Source organism: Gopherus evgoodei, unplaced genomic scaffold (assembly GCF_007399415.2).
Source record: "Gopherus evgoodei ecotype Sinaloan lineage unplaced genomic scaffold, rGopEvg1_v1.p scaffold_44_arrow_ctg1, whole genome shotgun sequence".
NCBI classification, from domain to species: domain Eukaryota; kingdom Metazoa; phylum Chordata; order Testudines; family Testudinidae; genus Gopherus; species Gopherus evgoodei.
The window spans coordinates 1,995,309-2,008,868 of record NW_022060065.1 but is presented as its reverse complement, the minus strand read 5'-3'; the positions used below and the strand labels follow the sequence as shown (position 1 = coordinate 2,008,868).

General features: G+C 49.9%; 1 non-coding gene across 1 annotated transcript; it reads left to right on the top strand.

The window, feature by feature from the left end:
• The first annotated feature begins 495 nt into the window (after positions 1 to 495).
• Positions 496 to 600, top strand: LOC115642714. Its single transcript, XR_003998236.1, has one exon. It is a non-coding gene; the product is annotated as a U6 spliceosomal RNA (small nuclear RNA).
• Positions 601 to 13,560: the final 12,960 nt, after the last annotated feature.

Genomic DNA, 13,560 nt, shown 5'->3' with positions numbered 1-13,560 from the left:
ACTTGTTCAGGGCAAGAAGCTCACACGTCTTCACCTCCTGGGCCTCTCCTTGGAGCATTCAGCATCCTCTGCCCCTCTGTGCGCTTCCCACAGTGAGCCTGCCCCAGCGGGGTCCTGGGGAAGCCGCAGGGTCCTGCACCCCCACTTTGCAGTCAGATATGACTCAGCCAGCCAGTAAAACAGAGGTTTATTCGATGACAGGAACAGGGTCTAAAACAGAGCTTGTAGATACAGCAAACCGGACCCCTCAGCCGGGTCCATTCTGGGGGGCAGTGAGCTAGACCCCCCCACATCTGCCCTCCACTCCTCGACCCCAACCAGCTCCAGACTAACAACCCCTCCCAGCCCCTCCTCTCTGCTCAGCCCCTTTCCCGGGCCAGGAGGTCACCTGATCCCTTTGTCTCCAACACCTTCAGCTGGCACCTTTGCAGGGGAGGGGCCCAGGCCATCAGTTGCTAGGAGACAGAGGGTCAGGCATTTAGGTGCACTGGCCCTTTGCTCTGCAACAGCACATATACTAAAATTGGAACGATACAGAGAAGATTAGCATGGCCCCTGCGCAAGGATGACACGCAAATTTGTGAGGCATAAAAAAAAAAACATACTTAAGAACTGCCATGGGGACACTGAGGCACCAACACAGTATTCAGAGAAAACATTAAGAACATTCCCAGTTCGTCACATCTCTCCCCCCTTTGAGACTGAACTGAGAGAGGTCATTTTAGCCAGTGACCTGGGGAAGTTCGAACCCACCAACATTCCTATGGATGCCCCAGCATCTCTCCCATTCCTTGGTGTGAGTTACACCAGGACAGTACAGTCTCACGCCCTCCCTTAGGTCGAGTGTGCTTGATGGCACTTGCAGGCCGCCTGTGGGAAGGTTTATGCAGCCCACACCCTTTGCCACCCCAGTACCCCTGGGGTTCAAGCTGGGATTGGGTCTTTTCCCAGCCCTCTGGTCTGTGATTCGGGCTCCCTTGGTTAAGAGCCCTCAGCTTGGCCTTGGACAGCTTTGGGCTTGGGCCGCCGCTCCCCACCTTGTGGCACAGATAAAACACCTCTGCCGTCCCCACCTTACACTCTCCAGCTTTTACCATCAGTCCCACCTCCTTGAGGCAGCCCAGCCCCCTCTTCACCTGGGACACCTGTTCCTCCCAGGTCTGGCTAAAGGTGCACATGTTATCAGTGTCTGCCAGGGCCAAGTTCTCCATCGCCCTCTGCTTGTCTAGAATCTCCCCAGGCCTAGGCATGGGGTCGGTATCGGACACTGTGATGGCTTTAAGCTTCTGATAGCCCCCATAAAACCAGATCATCCTGTCTCCCTTGGGGATCAGCCCCACGGATGAGGCCCATGGGCTGTAAAACGGCTGGATCCCATCTAAAGCCAGCAGGTCCTTGACCTCTCTCTCCAGGTTCGGGGCTGCTTTCCCAGTGACTCTGAATGGGGAACACCTGATGGGGAGATTGGCTCCCACCTCAGGGAAGAGATCCCCGAGGGGGTCTTCCCCCTTCTCCTCCCAATCCTCCCCTTTCAGGTCCAGGGGTCCTCTCTCTCTCCTCCCATACAGTGGCTTGAATGGGAAGAACCCTATGGATTCCTAGGGCACCACCAGCTGCCTCCCAATTCCCCCCAGTTCTACTTCCCCCTGGGGAGCCCATTCCCGGTACAGGAATCCCTTCTCCTGCAGGACTCTGTCCCTGCAGCCTTCCCCAAGGGGGTTTGCAGCGCTGTGGCCAGCAAGTTCCCTCAGCTTCTCCAAGGAGGGATCCCTCTGCAGCTCGGTCTGGGCTTCAGCTGCTGGGGCAGGGAGTGGGACCTGCTCCCTCTCGCTGGCTGGGCCTGGGGTCACAGCCCCACTGAGCCTTGTCCCTGGTAGCTCCCTCCCTGCTGTGCAATCATTTCCCAGCAGCACGTCTGGACCAGGCAAACCTGTTTGGCAGCTGACCTGCCCTGCCTGGGTGTCCCCCCACTCAGCTGGGGTCTCAGCTCCCCCCGTGCTCAGCGCTGCCCTTGCTGTCCCAGTGGGGGCAGGCAGCGAGCTCTCTGCTCTGGTCACAGCATCAGAGCCAGAGTGAGCCCCCTCTCCGGTGTGCAGGGGTGCGGGGAGCATCTCTCCCTCCCACTCAGCCCCAGGGGGCTGGTTACAGGTAGGCAGGTATCCTGAGCCCTGCAGCCCCTCCCCCCTGCCAGCCAGGTTATTTGCATTTTCACTGACCATTTCCATCCTAGCCAATTGGTTCCCTGGATTTGAATTCAAACCCTCGGCCATTACAGGAACGGGGCCTGGATCCTGTCCCAAAAAGACACAGTCACCCCCCAACAGGGCCTCCGAGCCGATATCCTGGAGAACCCCAACTACCAGCCAGCCCGACCCCTCCTGGGTCTGCACAGGGATCTGGGCCGTAGGCAGGGCGAGGGGCTTCACCCCAGGGAACTTGACCCAGGTCCCACAGTCCCTCAGCATTTGGGGCTGCACCACCACAGTTTTCTCTGTCCCAGGGTCTCGCCCCCGCAGGCGTGTTTCCCCACTGACCCCTGGGCAGCCCCCTATGTCTCTCTGCTCCACCATCACCAGTCCACGCTGCTGCTGCTTCTCATGCAGCTTTTCCTCAGGCTCTTGCTTTCTCTCATGGTCCTCTCGCTCTCTCGGGCTCTGCTCCCATCCCATCCGTCTCCAATCTCCTGATGGGGAACCCAATCGTGAAGACCCTCGTCTGATTGGGGACCAGACTCCCGGGGATGCCTGGCTGATGCTCCAGCTGCTCTCAGATCCTCTTGTAGCCCCATCTGGGCCAGGAATCTGCTCCTCGGAGCGGTCCTTCTCCAACTGCACGATTAACTGTGCCATGGTGAATTTCCCCATGCGTAACCCTCTCTTTGTGCACAGGATCACAATGTCCTTCTTAAGGAGATGGTGATAGGCCATCACTTCACCATTCCCAAGTGGCTCTGGACTCACAGGCCTGTGTGCTCTTGGCTTCCCCATGGTTTCCAGGAAGAACCCCTGGTGTGCCAGCCCTTCTCGTGATCACCACCTCTTTGCCAGGGTCGAGCTGCAGACTCCTCCGCCCCTGGAACTGCTCCGGCAATCCCCAGGGGAACCCTGCTACTGCAAAAATCCTTCTCTCTCCCAGGGTCAAGCGACAAGCTCCTCCGCCCCGAGACTACTCTCTGCAGTCCTCAGGGGGACCCCGTTACTCCAACAGTCCTTCTCGCTGGTCACACACTCCCAGAAGTTAACTGCCCCCTGAAACCGTCCCTCTCTGAGCCTTCAGCACGCCTGGTCCTCATTATCTCCCCTTTGTTTTACTGCTCCCCAGTCACTTACTGCAAGCAGTGCCATTCACGGGGTGCAGTATATCCCACCGCTGCCACCAGTTGTCACGGAGTCACTGGGCGATGCTCTGGAACTGCTCCCCACCAAGCCAATCAGGACTTTGGGGAGCCTCCTCCCCCTTAGAGCAGACTTGTTCAGGGCAAGAAGCTCACACGTCTTCACCTCCTGGGCCTCTCCTTGGAGCATTCAGCATCCTCTGCCCCTCCGTGCGCTTCCCACAGCGAGCCTGCCCCAGCGAGGTCCTGGGGAAGCCGCAGGGTCCTGCACCCCCACTTTGCAGTCAGATGTGACTCAGCCAGCCAATAAAACAGAGGTTTATTCGATGACAGGAACAGGGTCTAAAACAGAGCTTGTAGATACAGCGAACCGGACCCCTCAGCCGGGTCCATTCTGGGGGGCAGTGAGCCAGACCCCCCACATCTGCCCTCCACTCCTCGACCCCAGCCAGCTCCAGACTAACAACCCCTCCCAGCCCCTCCTCTCTGCTCAGCCCCTTTCCCGGGCCAGGAGGTCACCTGATCCCTTTGTCTCCAACACCTTCAGCTGGCACCTTTGCAGGGGAGGGGCCCAGGCCATCAGTTGCTAGGAGACAGAGGGTCAGGCATTTAGGTGCACTGGCCCTTGCTCTGCAACATACTTAAGAACTGCCATGGGGACGCTGAGGCACCAACACAGTATTCAGAGAAAACATTAAGAACATTCCCAGTTCGTCACACACACACACACACACACACAGCTCCTGGACCTGAAGCTAAACTTAGTTATGAGCCCAAAGGCCAGCTGCCTGTTTCTGAAGCTGGCATGGTTGGTAAGGAGAGAGAGAAGTGATCCGATTTCACATCAGTCATTCCCAGGGACCATACCAAAGAACCACTCTATCCAGTTGGGAATGGAGCTTGAATGTTTTCCTGACAGATGCATTAGCAATATTGCAGACAGACAACTGTGGGGATTGTGCATGGCTTCTGTAATAAGAGCCTGGAACTGCATCTTTCAGACCTGGAACACGCTGGATGCCGATTTAAGCATTGGAATCAGTTACATTTAGAATTTGAAATTACAGCCTGCATCAAAGAATGATGTGGGGCTGAATGTCACTTGCAAATAATGGTCCTTCTTGCTCTACTAACCTCATGGTGGTGGGGAAGGGGGCACTGCTCTGAGCCATTCTAGCTATAAGAGACAACTGACTGACTGGATTGTGGGAGACATAAAAATGAGCACCGGAGAAATTCGTCTACATGGGATGCAACCAGGCTATTCTTACAGTAGAAAAAAACCTTGTCTGAACTAGGAAGTGGAGGCGAGAAGCTGGTCCATGCTTATTATTTTTCCAGACCAAAGAGGTTGGGAATGACCTCGGATAAGTCTCAGAACCGCTGGTTGCTTATCAGCACTGCAGCGAACCAACAAATGGTTGGACGTTTGTCCATCATGGCTCGATAGGCCCTTGCCTTAGAGAGATGCTTCCAGCTGAAGATAATGAATTACAACATCACGCTCCAGTTAGGTAGCAGCTTGTGTAGATATCTGTGTACATGGGAGCAAAGCAACAAAGTGCCCCAGGTTTGGTGGTGGGTTTTTTTTGCACCCAATGTAATTTACAAAACAGTTCTCCCAGTGATCAATAGGAATGAGCCAACAGCAAGTCTGTAGTCTCTTCCTGGAATGATGGGTGTCCATTTCTAGTAAACTCCTGGACAACGTGCTGGCCAAGCTGTTGACGCACAGAGAAAAGCCTTATAGAGTGTAAATTAACAAGCTATTAAATATATCAACAAAGTGGCTAGGTGATTTACTGCCTCCCTGTGAGTTCATAGATCTGCTTTATAGGCTGAGGGTGAAAATCAATGCTGATAGATGCTGGGAATCACTGATGTACAATCAGGCATTCTCAGCATCTTCCTTTGAAAGGGCTTCTTCCCTGCTGCTGGAATTACAAGGGCTTTGGTACAAACTGGCAAAGCATGGCCCACTGATGGCCTGCCCCTTTACTGATTAAACAAGGCTGGGGGAATGATTTGAACTCTCTCATCTGCTCTTTGGCTTCCCCTATCCAGTGCATGTGGCAGCTCTTTCACTCTGACTAGCTGTTTTAGGTGTTGGCCTTGCTCGTTGGGTAGGGCTAAGGTAGTCGACCAAGCTGGAGTCATAAAGAAATGGTCTTCCAGAGCATACTGGTCAGAACCTTGTGGGAGGGAGAGAGGAGTGACTTTTTTATTAGCACTGACCTTTAGTGGAGTAACACTAATTCAGTTACACTCAGGCCACTTCATACTATGAGGCCTTGGGTGAACACAAATTACATTTGTGCCTACCTTGAAGTCCCAGAGCAGTGAAAAGTGGAATGGCAGTGGAACCAGGCCCCAGTGGTGGCTTTAAGCCAAGATGTGTATTATACTTTCTGTAACAGGTGTTGAAAATGTTTTGGGTCTGTCTATGCAAGACATTAAACCGTTTCCATCCCAGTTGTGGGATGGCCAGGAGGGACCCCATTGACACCATCTCATTCCCCAAGGGTAGGCGTGCCCTCAAAGGTCAGAATTATACAAATTATTTTGGTTTCTACGGCGAGCTACAGAATTTGCTCCTATTCCTCACTTTCATCACTCAGGGGAGCGATATGATGCAGCCTCTTATACACCCTCATATCTGCGCAGGTGCTGAGGACAATGACTCTTGCTATGATGGAGCTGGTCTTTCTCATTGAGACTGTCTGGTTTAGTCGGAGATGCTCAGCTCTTCCTCACAATTACTAGTTTTCCCTTGACAACCTAAGGCTGAGTCAGAAAAAAGCAGTCCAAGGAGGTGTGTTGGGTGCAAATTCACAGTTCATGGAGATCTCCTGAAAGAGAAGAGTGATGGAAATAGTTTTGGTTCTGGTTTTTCGGTCTGGCTTTAGGAGACTGTATTTTACCCAAAGAGGCTGTACGATGCTAGCCAAGGAAAAGCCATTCCCCCTTATGCAAACCCATGGAAAGTCTCAAGATGGCTCCCATACCCGGGTCCTAATATGATATATAATGCCTTCTCTGCGTGACATTAAAACCCCTGTCTATGGAAGTCCAATGGCAAAACTACCATTGAAATCAATGAGCACAGGATTAGACCTGAAAAATTAACTTCTCCAGTTCCATCATTTACGTTGACAGTGTTTACATTCCCGCTCCTCAGCACAGCGACATTTACATTGGCCCGCATTCTGCCAGAAAGCAAGGGGCCCTTACCTCATTTAGTTTGAGTGAATAAAGCCCTGTCTACTCCTCTGAGGACTCCATCACTTCACACGAAACAAGCATGCTCTTTTCTTTTCAAACAATGCATCTCCTTCCAGCTGCAAAGCATCGGCGTTCAGGTCACCCTGAAAGCTAGCTAGTTAGGCGAGTGACAGCAAGATATCTTTTTATGAGTATAACATTGGAGAGGCCTTGGGCCTGAGTTAATGGAAACATCTGGGAACTTGTTTTCTGCTGTTTTAGTACTGTACCAGGCTGAGAGTACTGCGAATTACCACCCTGAATTGAGGAAAGGAGAAGGTAGAAGAGGCAAAGAAGCTCTGAGCAGAAAGGTCATGGAAGTAAAGTAGTGACCAGCCCATGTTTACAAGCAGCACTAGTGTGAACCTTAGGCTTGCTCATCTCCAGTCCTTACTCATCTGAGCAGTCCTTGTTTACAGCCCCAGTTTCAGCAAAGCATTTCAATCCCATTGACTTCAAAGGGGCTAGTCATATACCTAAGTTAAGCATGTGCTTAAGTGCCTGGTTGAATTGGGGCCCATGGGCTAATGGAGAGCCCTTATATCTGCTTGGCTTTGGTGCAGTACAAATGTGGTGGGATTTTTTAAATTGCAGCTGGCAGGGAAGAGGTGAAGGAATGGGGAAATGTAGCAACAATACTAGAAATGGGCCTGAAGTTTTATAACACATAGCTCCCAGAAATAGCTCCAAAATGGGATCCTTTTAAAAAAAAATAAAGTGCTTTATTGGTCTAATTAAGGTGATGCCTCAGGGTTCTGTTTGCCGAGACAAGCAAAGAAGAGCGAGAATGTGTGAGAGAGCTAGAGATGGAAATATGGAACGATGCATGATGCTTGATCAGACATAGACCTGGCCCAGCAATCCATGTAGTGTAGTGTCACTGCTTGAGTGTTGACCTTATATACCTATGACTAAAGATGCATGTAGTCAAAATATATTTTAGTACACAGCAGGGCCGGTGCTTCCATTAGGTGACCCTTGGTGATCGGTTAGGGTGCCAGGATTTGGGGGGCTGCATTTTGCGCTCTCCCCAAAAGGCGCGCGTGAGCTTCTTGTTCCGCTCCCATTGCACCGCCGAAGAAGGACCTTCTGTCAACGTGCCGCGGAAAACAGCAGCAGGCAATTGAGCAGCTCAATGACTGCCGCTGTCTCCTGCGGCATTTTGGCAGAGGGTCCTTCTTTGGAGATGCGACAGGAGCAGAACCGGAAGCTCCCGCACGCCCCGTGGGGAGCGCGCAAAATGCCACCCCGCCCCCGAATTCTACCTAGGGTTCCAGAAACCCTGGCCCCACTCCTGGTACACAGTCTTATATTCCAAGGCCAGAAGGGACCAATGGAATGATCTAATCTGACATCCTGTATCACACAGTCTGAATTTGTCTAGCTTTGACTTCTAGCCATTGGATTGTATTATATGTTTCTCTGCTTGACTGAAGATCCAGTTATCATACATTTGTTCCCCATGTAGGTACTTGTAGACTATAATTGACTCCCACTAGATAAAAAGCCTGGTTTAAAACAGACTCAGTGCTCTTTGGATCTGGCCTTGAATTACTTGCCAAGTTTGGACAAGAGAGGGCAGAAGTTGTGGGTCAGCAACAAACTGCTACTTTGCTGTTGCTTATTCACAGTAAAGGAATTAAAGATGGCTGCTGACTTCCATTAATTTTGTAGGCAGACTGTTCGGGCTCAATTCTCCACTGCCCTGCACCTCGTGTTATCACTTACACCTCTGGAAATAGGTCATAGTTCAGGGCAATTGCACCTATATTTACCCCTCAGTGGTTCAGCAAGGGCCACTCACATCTCTCCTGGCCATTGCCTTTCTTGGGTGAAGTTCTGCATCATACTTGCTTCTGACCAGGACATTTCCAGGCTCTACAGTTCGCTGCCTTCACTGTGTTATTCCCAGCCAAGACAGGCTGCTCAGCCGGCCTGCTTGCTTTCTTGTGAGAGTCGGTTAACAAAGAGACTGTCAGTGGTTACAGAGTTACCGCACAGCTCTCCTTACTCAAGCCTGTTTTACTCGGAAGGTAAAAGCACTACAGAGAAACATATCAAAACCACTCAGAGAACCTACACACGTGCTACTAAAAAGCATGGAAAAATTGGAGAGAGTTCAGCGGAGGGCAATGAAAATAATTAGGGGGCTGGGGTACATGACTTACAAGGAGAGGCTGAGGGAACTGGGGTTATTTAGTCTGCTGAAGGGGGGGTGGGATTTGATAGCATCTTCAATTACCTGAAGGGGGGTTCTAAAGAGGATGGATCTAGACTGTTCTCAGTGGTAGCAAATGACAGAACAAGAAGCAATGGTGTCAAGTTGCAGTGGGGGAGGTCTAGGTTGGATATTAGGAAACATTATTTCAGTAGGAGGGTGGTGAAGCACTGGAATGGGTTACCTAGGGAGGTGGTGGAATCTTCATCCTTAGCGGTTTTTAAGGCCCGGCTTGACAAAGCCCTGGCTTTAGTTGGGGATTGGTCCTGCTTTGAGCAGCGGGTTGGACGAGATGACCTCCTGAGGTCCCTTCCAACATTGATAGTCTGTGATTCTATGATTCCAGAGATCACTCCAATCCTAACATGGACTCTGGTAGGAACAGTCCTTCAAGACCCTAGCCAAGGGTTCCTTGTGGTTTTAAGTGCATCACAGCCTCAGCTCAGAACAAGTACAGTCTTGAGGAGCCTCAGTAGGTCCAGTCTATTTATCCAAAAATCTTGTCTTTGTCTGTTGGACCCTGGAGAATGCAGCTTGAACTAATATATGCGAATCTCTCCAGGGGTGTGGTCTCAAAGGGCTGATAATAGAGGAAGTACATTAGTATCCCCCTCCTCACAGAAGATTTACATACAATTGCACAGTGAGACATACAAAATTGCATTTTAAAAACAATGGACCCAAAAGGTATTCAACCTCACTCAATAAGGTTTACATTTATTTTAACTTCATCAGGTTTGTCCAGGATATTGTCCATCTGTCACAAGTTATACCTATGGGAAGTGGGTGCGCAGTGCTACTGCTGGTGTACCTAAGTGGTGATACCTGACTTGGTAACCTTTTACACCTACCCCGCACTGCTTTTGCACAGGATTGATTCCATTAGAGGCAAAGCTTCAGAGAATCAGATCCATTAGGTGGATGTGGCCACCTAGGGAAAGCCACACGAATGCTCAAAACATAACAGTAGTTTCAAGTTCATGTAACCTGGAAGCAACGCTAATCCCAGGACAACTCATCAGGGCCAAAAAAGCATTACATGTAATTTCCATCCATTATGAGCTCTACAATCCACTGCTTACCTTACTGATAGATCCAGGCTCTGATATTTAACAAACTACTTTCAAAAAGTGTCAGAGAGGTAGCCTTGTTAGTCTGTATCCATGAAAACAACAAGGAGTCCGGTGGTACCTTAAAGATGAATAAATTTATTTGGGCATAAGCTTTCATGGGTAAAAAAAACACTTCTTCGATTACCCATGAAAGCTTATGCCCAAATAAATCTGTTAGTCTTTAAGGTGCCACCAGACTCCTCATTGTTTTTACTTTTAAAAAATAAAGGAAAAAAACACATTAAACAACAAAGAAATAAAGGGATCCGTAGTAATTACACTATGAGTGTGTTCAGGGAGTCTGTCTGCTCTCCACCTGGTACAGTGAGTGGATAGTGTCAAAATGTCTTCCCAAGCAGATTTCCTCACAGTTTGATTCCTTCACACTTGGAAGTGTTTCGTTCTTTTTCACTGAGACTCTTGGAGTCCCTGTAGCTAAAGAACCACAGTAACCACCAGTTACTCAAACTCTCCCTCTCTCTCATAGCATCTGTGACACAAACAAGCTGATTTTCAAATTTTTAACAAGGCTAAAGGCGTGAAATAGGAGCTGATCTCCTATCAGAGAGGAAGGATTGTCTAGTGGTTAGGGCACTATGTTGGGCGACCTAGGTTAAATTTCCTATGTGCCTTGGGCAAATCACTGAGTGCCTTCATTAGCCATCTGTAATATGGGGAAAATAGCACTTCCCTATCTCACAGGGGGTTTTGTGAAGACAAATACATTAAAGATTTTGAGGTGCTCAGATACTTCAGGAGGCCTTAATAGTATGTTAGTAAGCTAAACAGATAATACTCAGATAGATACTCAGAATAATCTAGATAGTACTCAGATAATAGAGGCCCTTAGGAGCATGTTTGCAATCTAGATAGATCTAAACTGTCTCTATCTCTGCCTAGGTTCATCCACCACTGTGGTACCTTCGTGCCTGATGACAATATCAGCGTAACTAATGGAAAGGAAGATGATGTAAATAAACATTCTACTGCAGCGGATGCTGCCTTGGGTGCTCAGGAAGAATCAGAGGAAGCTCACATCCCAATGTCCTTCCTTAGAGGTGTCTTCACCCAGTGTAAGTGCAGACCTCCTAGGAGACACACTGTTTTTGTCTGATTTCACCACTGTCAGGTGGTAAATGGCTCCATTCTCTGACATTGAAAGTTGCTTGCCTGGCTGTGAGGGGATCTGGGGTGAAGATAGACTGAGGATCTTAGAGGGACATGCTCTGCTCTGCTCTCATGCTTCATTGTTGTTGTTCTTTAATCTAAAGTCATACTCATGAAGAATGAAAGTGCACCATTTTGCTACGTGTGGATGGAGATCATAACAGATGATACTCATTTCTTCATAGGGATCTTGGGAGATTTGTGACGCCGAGTCCCTCTGCATTGCAAGACAGCTGGAAATCCAGCTTAACCAGCTACCTAGCAATTCCTCTTGCACAAGATGATTCCCCAGGTAGCATAAAGCCAATGTAGCCGCATGACATGCCCTCAGCTCCCAGAGCATGGGGGCGTGCTTGGAGAAAACAGGGCCTTGTCAGAGTGCCACTGCATTCCGGCTATTCGCAGCTGCCAGAATTGTCCCTTTGGGCCACTGGCAGCTGAACATAAGTCAAAAAAGCCCAAAGGCAGGGACCCAACTAGTCCTCAGAATACCCTAGAATCCGGGGTCTACAAAGGTGGCCTTCGGCTTCAAAGAGTGACAGAGAAAAGCCCCAGATGCTTCAGCCAAGCACAGCTCAGAGTCTGGGCGCTTTGCTATCCTCTGATTGTGAGTTCTCCCAGGACAAGCCTGTGGGCTCTACAAAGCTGTGAAAGGCCCCTGGCCAGGACAAGGACTCCTGCTAGGGAAATGAAGCGTTAAAGCGGTGTCTAGGACTCCTACCCAGGGGACTATCACTCCAGCTGGTCCTCCTGCTGGGGAGAGGTGGGTTACCAAACGTCCTACAACTATAACCTTGCTGGGATGTTTTTTCTGATGTAGCTGGTCTGACTTAAGAGCCTTAACTCCACCCGCTGAGCTCAGGCTTTCGTCCACCGCCATTAGAATCCTCTAAATGTTGTTGTCAGTCACAGAGCAGGGAACTGCAGGGCCATTCCTTGTATAGAAAATATGCCGAACTTAATCCTTTCCTTAGGCTTTAACCTTTTCCCGAAGCATTCCATCCCTTTGTGTTTCACGGAGTAAACCTCAAATATTCAAGTTTCTTATTCACTGCCAAAAATGCTATTACAGCAGCGTTAGATTTCAAAGACAGTTTTATTCCTGTTTCAGAGTGACCTTTGGATGAGTTTGTAAAGTTGGGAAAAAAATAGATCCTTTTCCTTTACATGCTTTGGTATTCAAAGCTTCTGAAATGGCGCCTGCAATGGGTAACAGCATTTCTAAGAATAAATATAGACCTTTCCAGGGCCTGCATTTTTGTGAGCCCTTGCCTTCCTGTAATGGTGAGAAATCACTGGTTCAGAGCAATGACCCCAGGCATTTTAGAAGCTTTATTATTATTTATAAAGGGTGAGGGTGGAGATGGAAGTCTGGCTTGCTCGGATGCTGGAGTGGGACTCAACAGATCTGGGTTCAATTCCTGGCTGTGCCACTCACCTGCCGGGTGACCTTAGGGTTTCATGTCTTTACCTCTTCTTTATGTGTTCAGTTGGTAAATTCTTTGGGGCGGAAATTGTTTCTTACTGTGCATTTGTGCAGCACCTGATCTCTTTTGAGTGGGACCCTGATCTCTTTTGAGACCTCTCAGTAGCTCTGCAATACTTATAAGAAGACCTGTCTATCTTAAGATTTGTGCTAGTGCCCATCACCATGACACTGGAGTGCCTTCCAGGCAGGGGCAGCTCCAGGCCCCAGCACGCCAAGCTCGTGCTTGGGGCGGCAAGCCGCGGGGAGCACTCTGCAGGTGCTGTGGGGGCGGCAGGCAGGATGCCTTCGGAGGCTTGCCTGAGGGAGGTCTGCTGGTCCCGCGGCTTTGGTGGACCTCCCACAGGCATGCCTGCGGAGGGTCCACTGGTCCCGCGGCTTCTAGACCTCCCGTAGGCATGGCTGCGGGAGGTCCGCCGAAGCCGCGGGTACAGTGGACCTCCCGCAGGCAAGCAGCCAAACGCAGCCTGCCTGCCATGCTTGGGGTGGAGAAATGCCTAGAGTCGCCCCTGCTTTCAGGCTAATTACATTAGCATAGCAAAGTCCACAGTGGATTTCATTGAGTTATACAGTGGCTGGAGTGTGTTAGGCCCTTGACAGATATAGATATAGACAGGTTCCTGCTCCAGATACCATACAATGAAATGGTCTTCTTCCATGATCCCATACTTCTGAGCTTACCCTGTGTCATGGTATAATCCCCCACACTGAACCTTAGCGTCCAAGAGATGGGGTACCAGCATGAATTCCTCTAAGCTCAATTACCAGCTTAGAACCTGTAGCGCTGCCACCAACCAGGTATTCCAGTGCCTGGTACACTCTGGTCCCCACAAAACCTTGCCCGGGGACCCCCAAGACCAAGACCCTCTGGATCTTAACACAAGGAAAGTAAACCCTTTCCCCCACCGTTGCCTCTCCCAGGCTTCCCCTCCCTGGGTTACCCTGGAAGATCACTGTGATTCAAACTCCTTGAATCTTAAAC